This window comes from Mesoplodon densirostris, chromosome 2, assembly GCF_025265405.1.
Source record: "Mesoplodon densirostris isolate mMesDen1 chromosome 2, mMesDen1 primary haplotype, whole genome shotgun sequence".
Taxonomy (NCBI): domain Eukaryota; kingdom Metazoa; phylum Chordata; class Mammalia; order Artiodactyla; family Ziphiidae; genus Mesoplodon; species Mesoplodon densirostris.
The window spans coordinates 38,881,233-38,891,555 of NC_082662.1; the positions used below are offsets into that span (position 1 = coordinate 38,881,233).

At 48.5% G+C, this 10,323-nt stretch overlaps 1 long non-coding RNA gene across 2 annotated transcripts; it reads right to left on the reverse strand.

The window, feature by feature from the left end:
- Positions 1 to 470: 470 nt before the first annotated feature.
- On the reverse strand, positions 471 to 8,253 carry LOC132479585 (uncharacterized). Of its 2 annotated transcripts, none has more exons than XR_009530562.1 (3): positions 8,169 to 8,253; positions 2,707 to 2,815; positions 471 to 728 (listed from the first exon to the last, which is right to left on the reverse strand). It is a non-coding gene; the product is annotated as an uncharacterized LOC132479585 (long non-coding RNA). The 2 variants fall into 2 exon arrangements; XR_009530563.1 differs by lacking the exon at positions 471 to 728 and adding an exon at positions 1,327 to 1,424.
- Positions 8,254 to 10,323: the final 2,070 nt, after the last annotated feature.

Here is a 10,323-nt window from a genome sequence, read left to right on the forward strand (position 1 = left end):
TGGACTGGAATGTGAGAGCAGACTGGGTTGGAGGCCCAGCTGTGTATGTATGTGACTAGGTAGGTTTCTTAAGCTTTCTGCCTCAGTTTCCTTTTTGTATAGTACCGTACACATAGTAGATATCAAATAAACGCAGCCATCATGGTTTTATTATCATCCACATTATTATATATAGGTGGCAGGAAGCCATTGGGAGCGAATTAACGGCAGATTTGTGTCTAGGTTAGATGGCTTAGGCAGGTTGTGCTCTGTCCCTACTCTGGGTTTCCTCTTCACTAGGTCACTGTGAACAACTCACTGAGTTTCCCTCTGGCTGCCCCCAAGGCTGAACCCCACCAGAACCCTCCAGGCCCCAGCAGCATCTCCATAAAATCTGTGTGTTGGTTTTAGCTGCACTCCTGTGCCTTGGAATCAGGATAAATTACTATCCCTCCTTTCACCCCTGTCTGCTTACATTGTTGCCACTCAAAGAAATTAATCAGGTTTATTAAGCATGACCTCTCTTTTGTAAGCCCTGCTCTGGGTTACCAGATATGTACCTGTCTGCTGCTCTCCTAGTTCAGTTCCAGTTGGAGAGGCCTCAGCCTTTCTCAGTGCTCTGGTGGGAGCACTGACAGGCGGCCGAGTGGCCACATCTTTTGTTATTTGCAGAGACTGTTGTACAGGGCTGGATTGGACAAAGACAGGACGCTCTGCTGTAGTGAGCACAAGGCCCTTTGTTGCCATGGCTGTGGAAGAAATAGGAACAAAAGGGATAAACGTTGCATCCAAATATGCTAATAATTAACACTTAACACCATGGATATAAAAAGCATTTAATACTAAATTACTATGATCATAATAGCTATTCTTTATTCAGCCCTACTCCATATGGCATCATGGCTTGGTAGTTAAGTACATGTGAACTGGAGCCTGACTGCCTGGGTCCAAATCCTGGCTCTGCTATTTACCAGCGTGGGCAAATTACTCATGCTCTTTGAGTCTCAGTTTTGTATCTATAAAGCACGGACAATGGAAGTACACAACTCATAGGGTTATGTGAGTTCATATTATGCTTATAAAGCACTTAAACATGACCTACCACATAATAAGCACTCAATAAATATTATATTTTTATTTACATTGGTCAGCAAATTTAGACCTCAAAGCAAACATATGACGTAGACATTATCATTATTATTATTATCCTTATTTATCAATTGAGGAAATCAAGACTCAGAGAGGTTGAGTAACTTTCCCAAGGTTACCCAGCAAGAAAGTAACAGAATCCAATTCTGACTGACCCTAAAGTCTTGTGCTTTCCACTGCTCCTGTGCTCCTTGTGCTTTCCATGAGCTCCTGGCAAGAGGTCCCATATCAATGTGATGGTACAGTATTGGTGACTTTCACAAATTCCTCTTCCCTTTCGTCACAGTTGGAACAAACTAGGTATTTTCAGAATGAAGGAAAGAGGAATCCCGTGGACAAGGCAGCTTAAGCAAGGTTTCTCTCCTCTCTGCCCCTGCTTTACGCCCAGATCCTCAGCCTTCCCTAGAATGTACAAGGCCCAGTTCTCTAGTGGAAGCTGGAAGGTCAGCTAGGGAAGAGCAGAGACACGGCCCAACTCTGGGTAAGACTTGCTCAAGTACCACCCATCTGATGGCTTGGCTGGCAGAGTGGAGCCACAGGGAAGAACCTGGCCATGGGGTACCAGGCCACACCAGTGCCCGGGGCTGGCAGGTTTGAGGCCAAGATGATCCAGGACAGATCTTGCACCCTAAAAATCTTTGGACATCACCAATAAAATAAAGTAAAACAGCACAGCCCAAAGCACCTTCCTGCCAGGGAACTTAAAATTCTTGAAGGATGCCTGCATTTTGTTTTTTTAATGTAAAGGAATCCCAGAGTCTGGCTTATCACACGTCCTGTGGAGCGGATATCTGGCTGCCAGACCAATAAGTGTTCATCAGGGCTCTGACCACTGCACAGCCTAGTCAGGCCTCTGCCCATTCTTCCACACAACCAAAGTCAGGCCTCTGCTCATGCTTCTACACAACCAACTCTTGTTTTGTATTCAAAAGCAGTTCAATTCCTAAACAACCATCTGGGCAAAAATAAAACTCAGCCTTACAAATATCTCTGGGAAAGAGGGGCAGTTGGCTATCTCATTAATTGCAACACTCACTGAGCCTAAACTCTGGGCGAGGCACTGTACTTACCATGACCCTTGTCACATCCCCTCCCATCCCCCCCACCCCTCACTTATCTCTTGAGTTTATGGCTAGCTCCTGATGGCCCCTCCCCTGTGCTTCTCTCATGTCCAGATGTCCATTTGCAATCAGATAAGGCCTGGTTGGGTTCATCCTGGACTCTGGGAAACACAGCCCTGGCTTCTCGATGAATATACAGCCTGGTGTCAGGATGACAGCCTGTGAAGGGGCCTCCCTGGAGTCCCCAGGCTATGCCCACACCTAGTTCAAGACAGCAGAGACTTCTCTGATGTGGACAGGCAAGCTGTCAATGCTATGTGGATCCCCTACCTCCCACTCAGGCCCTGATCACAGACCCTCTTCCTCAACCCTTTCTACCCACACCTGCCTCTTGCCTCCTACTCACACTCCTAGGGCTCTCAAATGGTGACCAGAGAAGGAAGGAAATGGCCAGGCTAAAGATTCAGTGAAAATAGCTGAAGCTTTGTACTTGGACAGATAAGGGTTTGAATTTCACCATATTACTTAACAGCTGCGTGACTTGGTCTGGTTACTTGAGTCTGGTCTCTTGAGTCTCAGTTTTCTAATCTCTGAAAGGAAAACAATCTTCTGTACTCTTAGGGTTTCTGTGAGGATTAGAAAAGATATGTATAAGTATGTTATACCCAGCAGTACTGAATAAACGGTAGACATTGTCAGACATAAGTTGGTCTCTTTATATTCCTTTAAAGTATATATAATTTCTCTCCCTAAATTCTTACAACCACCAGGCTATAGGGTCAGCCCACCAGTGGTGTTGCTGCAAGGAGCTTGGCTGGGGTGGAGCCAGCTCTCCTGCTGGGCCTGGACCTTAGTCTAGTGCATTGGTGGGGGTTTCAATCCCTCTGTCCATGGTTCAGTGACCAATCCTCCTGATTTGCCTGGGATTGTCCCAGATTTACAACTAAAATTTCCACATCCTGGGAGCACAGGCAGTTCAGTCTTGGGAAAACTGGTATGATCGGTCACCCTATCAAGCCAGCTGACCCACAGCAGATGGAGAACGTGTCAGACCCAGGAAGTAGCTGGGCTTCCCATAACCTTTCCCAGTTTGCTGGATGGATGGGCCAGGCTGGGCATCATATCTGCCCTTCCTTCTAGGTTCCCAGCCAAGACCTGGTTAAGTTGAGGCCAAGGGTGACACCCAGAGGTCATGTGAAAAACTGCAGTCTGATAATCACCCACCTGGCCCTTGAGGCCTTCGCTTGTTCATTAGTAAATATTTATTGAGCTCTCAACACGTACCAACCCTTGTGTTAGGCACTGGGCATAAGTCTCAGGGTCTTGGAAGGCATCCTCAAACAAGTTAAATTTATGCTGAGACCTACTTATTGAGAAGGCGTTTGCCAGGTCAAGGCAGGAGGGAAAGAGAGAGTATTCCAGGCAGGAAGGAACAGCAAAGACAAAAACTCTGAGTGGGAAGGAGCATAAAACATTCAAGAAACTAATTACAGTACGAAGGAAGGGGTTAGTAGTGACAACAGTTGGTGACTAACAACTGTTAGTGGTGACAGCAGTTAGGTTGCCAAGGCCTAATCAGCCAGGGGAGATTTATTTGTCTTTACCCTAAGTGCAATCAGAACTTAGTGAAGGGTTTTTTTTGTTGTTGTTGTTGTTTTTTTCTTTTTGCGGTATGTGGGCCTCTCACTGTTGTGGCCTCTCCCGTTGCGGAGCACAGGCTCCGGATGCGCAGGCCCAGCGGCCATGGCTCACGGGCCCAGCCGCTCCGCGGCATATGGGATCCTCCCAGACCGGGGCACGAACCCGTATCCCCTGCATCGGCAGGCGGACTCTTAACCACTGCGCCACCAGGGAGGCCCTAGTGAAGGGTTTTAAGCAGGACTGTAACATAATCAGATCTGCATTTTTCAAAGCTCACTCTGGCTACAGGGTGGAGACTGGTTTGGAGAGTAGTAAGTCTAAAGCCAAGGAGGCAAGTAGAAGGTCATTGCAGTGTCCAGGTGGTACACAGTGAGGACCTGGACTTGGGTAGTGTGGGGAGATGATGAGAGATGTGATGGTTTGAGAGACATTATGGAGATCGAATGGGCAGGGACATGGTGATTGACTGGAGGTGAAGGTTGAGGGACAGTGAGGTTCAAAAATGACTTGCAGGTTTCTGGCTAGGACCACTGGACAGCAGTGGAACAGCTGCTGAGAAGGGAGCACCAGAAGGAGGATGATGTTGGGCACGTTGAATCTGAGGTGCCTGTGGGACATGCATGCACATCAAGATGGCAAATAAGCAGGTGGATAAAGATTAGGAAGAAGGAAGTAATGTGGGGGTCATCTGCATGCAGATGGTAACTGAAGCCCTAAGCAGCACCAACTTTCACAAGTGGGCAGAGGAAGACCAGGCAAATACGGTATTATAAAAGCCAGGGCAAGAGTGTTTCAGAAAGGAGAGAGCGGTCAACCTCTCCTTAGATCCTTTTAAAGTGAAGTGGTGGAGAGAAGCCAAGTTAGAGTGAGTTGTGCTGTAAGTAGGAGGTGAAGAGGTGGAGAAAACAACTGTAGACAACTCTTTCAGTAAATTTGGCTAAACTATCAAAGTTATCAGTGAGAGTGTAATTAGGTACAACTTTTTTGAATGGCAATTAGGCAGAATTTATGAAAATCAAAAATACACACAGGCTTTACTCCAACAATTCTACTTCCAAGAAGTTAGCCTACAAATGTACTTCACCGATGCACAAAGACTTACAGAGAGGATGTTTACTGTGGCATTTTATAAAGAGCTAAAGTGAAATACAATTTGCATACTCAACGGGAGGCTGGTTAAATTAGCTATAAAACAGCCACACAACAGGATATTATATATCTGTTAAAAAGAACATGCTGGGGGTGGATGAATCGGGAGATTGGGATTGACATATATACACTAATGTATAAAATAGATAACTAATAAGAACCTGCTGTATAAAAAAAATTAAATTAAATTAAAAAAAAATAACATGCTAGATTTATATGTATTGAAATGGATGCATCAAGATTGGATGCATCAGGACTTCCCTGGTGGTGCGGTGGTTGGGAGCCCGCCTGCCAAAGCAGGGGACACGGGTTCATGCCCCGGTCCGGAAGGATCCCACATGCCATGGAGCAGCTGGGCCCGTGAGCCATGGCTGCTAAGCCTGCGCGTCCGGAGGCTGTGCTCCGCAACAGGAGAGGCCACAGCAGTGAGAGGCCCACGTACCGCAAAAAAAAAAAAAAAAAAGGCACTTTCACTGCCCTGGGCCTGGTTTCAATCACTGGCTGGGGAACTAAGATCCCACAAGCTGAGCAGCGCCAGCGGTGGGCGGGGAGCTAAGAGAATAAATGCACTATAATGGTTAAGGACTAAAAACTAAAAACTAAGCCAGATTTGAAATTCCATCCTCTCCATTTACCAGCTGTCTGCCTTGTGCAAATTATTTAACTCTTCTTTGCCTCAGTCTCCCCGTCTACAAAGTGGACATGATTATAGTATTTTTGTTTAATGAGTTAATGTATGTTAAGCATAGAAGTCTTTGTTCTTATTACAAATAGCCATTATCCATAATTAAATTAAAAGTAGGGGCGGGCTTCCCTGGTGGTGCAGTGGTTGAGAGTCCGCCTGCCGATGCAGGGGACACGAGTTCGTGCCCCGGTCCGGGAAGATCCCACATGCCGCAGAGCGGCTGTGCCCGTGAGCCATGGCCGCTGGGCCTGCGCGTCCGGAGCCTATGCTCCGCAACGGGAGAGGCCACAACAGTGAGAGGCCCGCGTACCGCAAAAAAAAAAAAAAAAAAAAAAGTAGGGGCAATGCCAAGTATGTGTGTGTGTTCTTAGCAGATAGCAAAGCTCCCCAATCGTAGTATGAGTAAAACAAATATTTATTAAATAAATGAAATACTAGAAAGAAAAAAGTACTCGGAAAATCATTTTTTGTTCTCAGACACTTTTTTTTACTTTGTATATGTTAGTTCCATGAAACAAAATGTTAAATTTTAAAAAAACGTGGTATATGGGACTTCCCTGGTGGCACAGTGGATAAGACTCCGCGCTCCCACTGCAGGGGCCTGGATTTGATCCCTGGTCAGGGAACTAGATCTCACATGCATGTCGCAACTAAGGAGCCCTGGAGCCGCAACAAAGGAGCCCGCCTGCCACAACTAAGACCCGGTGCAACCAAATAAATAAAATATCTTTTTTTAAAAATGTGGAATATTAACCATAAAAATAATGAAATATTGCCATTTGCAGCAACATGGGTGGACCTAGAGAATATCACACTAAGTGAAGTAAGTTAGACAGAGAAAGATAAATATATATCACTTATATGTGGAATCTAAAATAACACAAATGATTATATATATACAAAACAGAAACAGACTCACAGACATAGGAGACAAACTTATGGTTACCAAAGGGGAAAGGGACGGGGGTCGAGGAGCGAATAAATTAGGAGTGTGGGATTAACAGATACAAACTACTATACATAAAATAAATAAGCAACAAGAATTTACTGTATAGCACAGGGAACTATATTCAATATCTTGTAGTAACCTATGAAGGAAAATAATCTGAAAAAATATATATATATATATAACTGAATCACTTTGCTGTACACATGAAACTAGCACAATATTGTAAATCAACTATACTTTAATTTTTTAAAATCCTTATTTTTATAAGCTTGGCTGCGAAGGGTAGGAGAATTATACAAAAATAGTTGTAGAAGTAAGCAGGATAAAGGGAGGGCTTTTTGTTTTGTCTTTTTTTTTAAGATGAGAGAGACCTGATGATCTCTCTTAAAAGGGACAGAATGAAGATATATAGGAGAGGAAAATCAGTAAAGCAGGGCTTCCCTGGTGGCGCAGTGGTTGAGAGTCCGCCTGCCGATGCAGGGGACGCAGGTTCGTGCCCCAGTCCGGGAGGATCCCACATGCTGTGGAGCGGCTGGGCCCGTGAGCCATGGCCGCTGAGCCTGCACGTCTGGAGCCTGTGCTCCGCAACGGGAGAGGCCACAACAGTGAAAGGCCCGCGTACCGCAAAAAAATAAATAAATAATAAGAAAAGGGTCAACTCTACTAACAACTGCCAATCAACTACACTTGCTCTCACCTCCACACCTTTGTATAAGCCGTGTCCTGCACCTGGAACACTTCACTCCCAACCTCCAACACATAAAGGTACCCCTCACCTTGTCAATTCCTACTCAAACTTCTGGTCTCAGCTTCTCCTGGGAAGCCTTCCCTAGTCCTCCAGACAATGTTAGAAGCAACAGCCTCTTCACTGGCCTCCCCATTCTGCCCTTGCTCCCCTCCATCTTATCAACTCACAGCCAGCGAGGTTCAATAGAAATGTGGATTCTGATCCAGTCAACCGTCAGCTTAAACCCTCCAGTGGCTTCCTATCTTGTTCAGAGTAAAAGCCAAAGTTTGCCTTATGGCTACTATTCCCCCTTCTCGCTATCCTATTCCAGATGCACTGGCCTTTTGATCCAATACACCAGCCCCATTCCTGCCTCAGGGCCTTTACATTTGTTCCTCTTGCCCCCTCACTTCCTTCAGGAATTAACTCAAAAGTCACCTTCTCGCAATTCTGACATATACTACAACATGGATGAAACTTACAGGCATTATGCTAAGTGAAATAGGCCAGTCACACACACACACACACACACACACACACACACACACACACACACACACACTGCATGATTTCACTTACATGAGGTACCTAGAGTAGTCAAAATCATAACAGAGACAGAAAATAGAACAGTGGTTGCCGGCGGCGGGGGGAGGGGAGAGTGGCGAGCTATCTCAAGGGTACAGTGTCAGCTGTGGAGGAAGGGTTCAGCATATGGATGAAGTGATGGTTGCGCGGCATGAATGTACTTAATACCACTGAACTGTACCTTAAAAATGAAACGTGGTGAATATTATGTGTGTTTTACCACACACACACACACAAAGTCACCTTCTCTGAGGTCTTCCAGGTCACTCCTTATAAAAAGTCAAGGGCTCAAGGAGAAGAACGGAATCACGTGGAGGTACGGCAGTGGCAAGGCCAGAAAGGAGGGAGCATCTGAGGTCGCCTCCTGGATGGGGAGGGAGCTCCGGATGGGCGCGGCCAGAAAGGCGGGAGTTTCCGGGAGCCGATTTCAGGGGAAGGAAGGAAGGAGGGAACTTGGGAGGGGCGGGGTGAGGTAAGGGAGGGGAGGGGAGGGGAGGAGAGAGGAGGGGAGGGGAGAGGGTGGGGCGGGGAGGGGAGAGGGTGGGGCGGGGAGGGGCGGAGGGGAGGGGAGAGGGAGGGGCGGAGGGGAGGGGAGAGGGAGGGGCGGGGTGGGGCGGGGTGGGGCGGGGTGGGGCGGGGTGGGCCCTGAAAGGTGCGAGCTTTGGGGCCTCCTTTGCGGCTGGGAGAGGGAGGGCGGAGGAGAGGGGAGAGGGGAGAGGGGAGAGGGGAGAGGGGAGAGGGGAGAGGGGAGAGGGGAGAGGGGAGAGGGGAGAGGGGAGAGGGGAGAGGGGAGAGGGGAGAGGGGAGAGGGGAGGGGAAGGAGCGGGGAGAGGGCGGGGGTCAGGATTTCTGCAGGGGCCGAGTGTGCCTCGGGTCTGAGAGCTCCGAGAGTTCGACTCCTCCGCCCTCCACAGCCCCCGCCTCCACCTCTGCTGACCTCGTCATTGTAGAAGGCAGATGTATAGGAGAGGCGTCACCACCTAGCCTCCCCTACCCGCGCGCGCGCCCTCCAGTGGTATCAGCCGGTTCCCTCGGGTCTCGACCTGCGCGCCCACCCTCGTTATCAGTAGCTCCAGGAGGAGTGCAACCGCGGCCAGGCTCGGAGGACCCATCTTGGGAAAGTTCCGCAGGGTCCTGATCGCAGGAGGACACGAGTCTGATCCCAGGAGGTCACGGCCAAGACGCCAGCAGGGATGCAGGAAGTAGAGTCTAGTTCTCTAACCCCAACTGGTCTCCAGAGCCCAGTCTATGCACTGGGCCAAAGTCAAGCACAGTGCCCTTGCAGGGCAGCGTGCCCCAGACAAGGTCACCCTTTTCTTCTTCTTCTTTTTTTTTTTTTTTTGCGGTACGCGGGCCTCTCACTGCCGTGGCCTCTCCCGTTGCGGAGCACAGGCTCCGGACGCGCAGGCTCAGCGGCCATGGCTCACGGGCCCAGCCGCTCCGCAGCATGTGGGATCTTCCCGCACCGGGGCACGAACCCGTGTCCCCTGCATCGGCAGGTGGACTCTCAACCACTGCGCCACCAGGGAAGCCCCACCCTTTTCTTTTAGACAACCCCCACTTAGCTTCCAGAAATCTACCCTCCCCCAGGTCAGAAGTGATTGGGCAGGGGTCCTGTTTCTGTTCCCTCTGTCCATACCTGGAGCCCTTGAGTGGAAATTCCTTCTCCCGGACCAAAGGCCTGGAAGCTGCTCCCTTGGGGCCCCAATCATGATAGCTGGGGCAGAGCATTGCCTTTTCTGTACCAGCCCTCTCAGATTCCTATTCCCAGGGCCCTCTCCCCCAGAATCCACCACCAAAGCCAGAGCCCTCCCAGTGCCTTCCCAGTGCTCAGGACTAGGGAGGAGTAGCCCTTTGTATGCCCTGACCCCACAGTCAGGCCCAGGTTCACAGGCTAAAACCAGGATCTTTTGCCAGGCTGCACCATATACTATTTCATTTAATCACAACAATCCCATGAAGTAGGTACCATTATTATTCCCATTTTTATAGATGACAAAACTAAGACTCAGAAGTTAAGCAATTTGCCCAAAGTTATACATGTGCTAGTAAGTGTTGGAGGTAGATTTTTAAACCCAGGTCTGTCTGGCTTTTGGAGCCCATGTTCTCAAATTCACTGGAGTGCAGAGTAGCACCAAGTGCCTTTCACCACTGCTTCAGGTACTGCCTTCCTGGCTGTAGGCCTGAACACACAGCCAGGTGTTTTTCTAAGCCCTGTGCCCTCATCATATCCTTCTCCCTCCTGCCAATTAAACTCAACAGTAAGTCATCACACCAGGCTGCCTGACAAATGAATCTCTTTTGCATTGCCTCAGACCACAGGCATCCATCCCAACTGTCTCCCCAACCTTATGCTCCATTGCTCCTCTGAGGGTTTGGCTCACATTCCTGAGCTTTT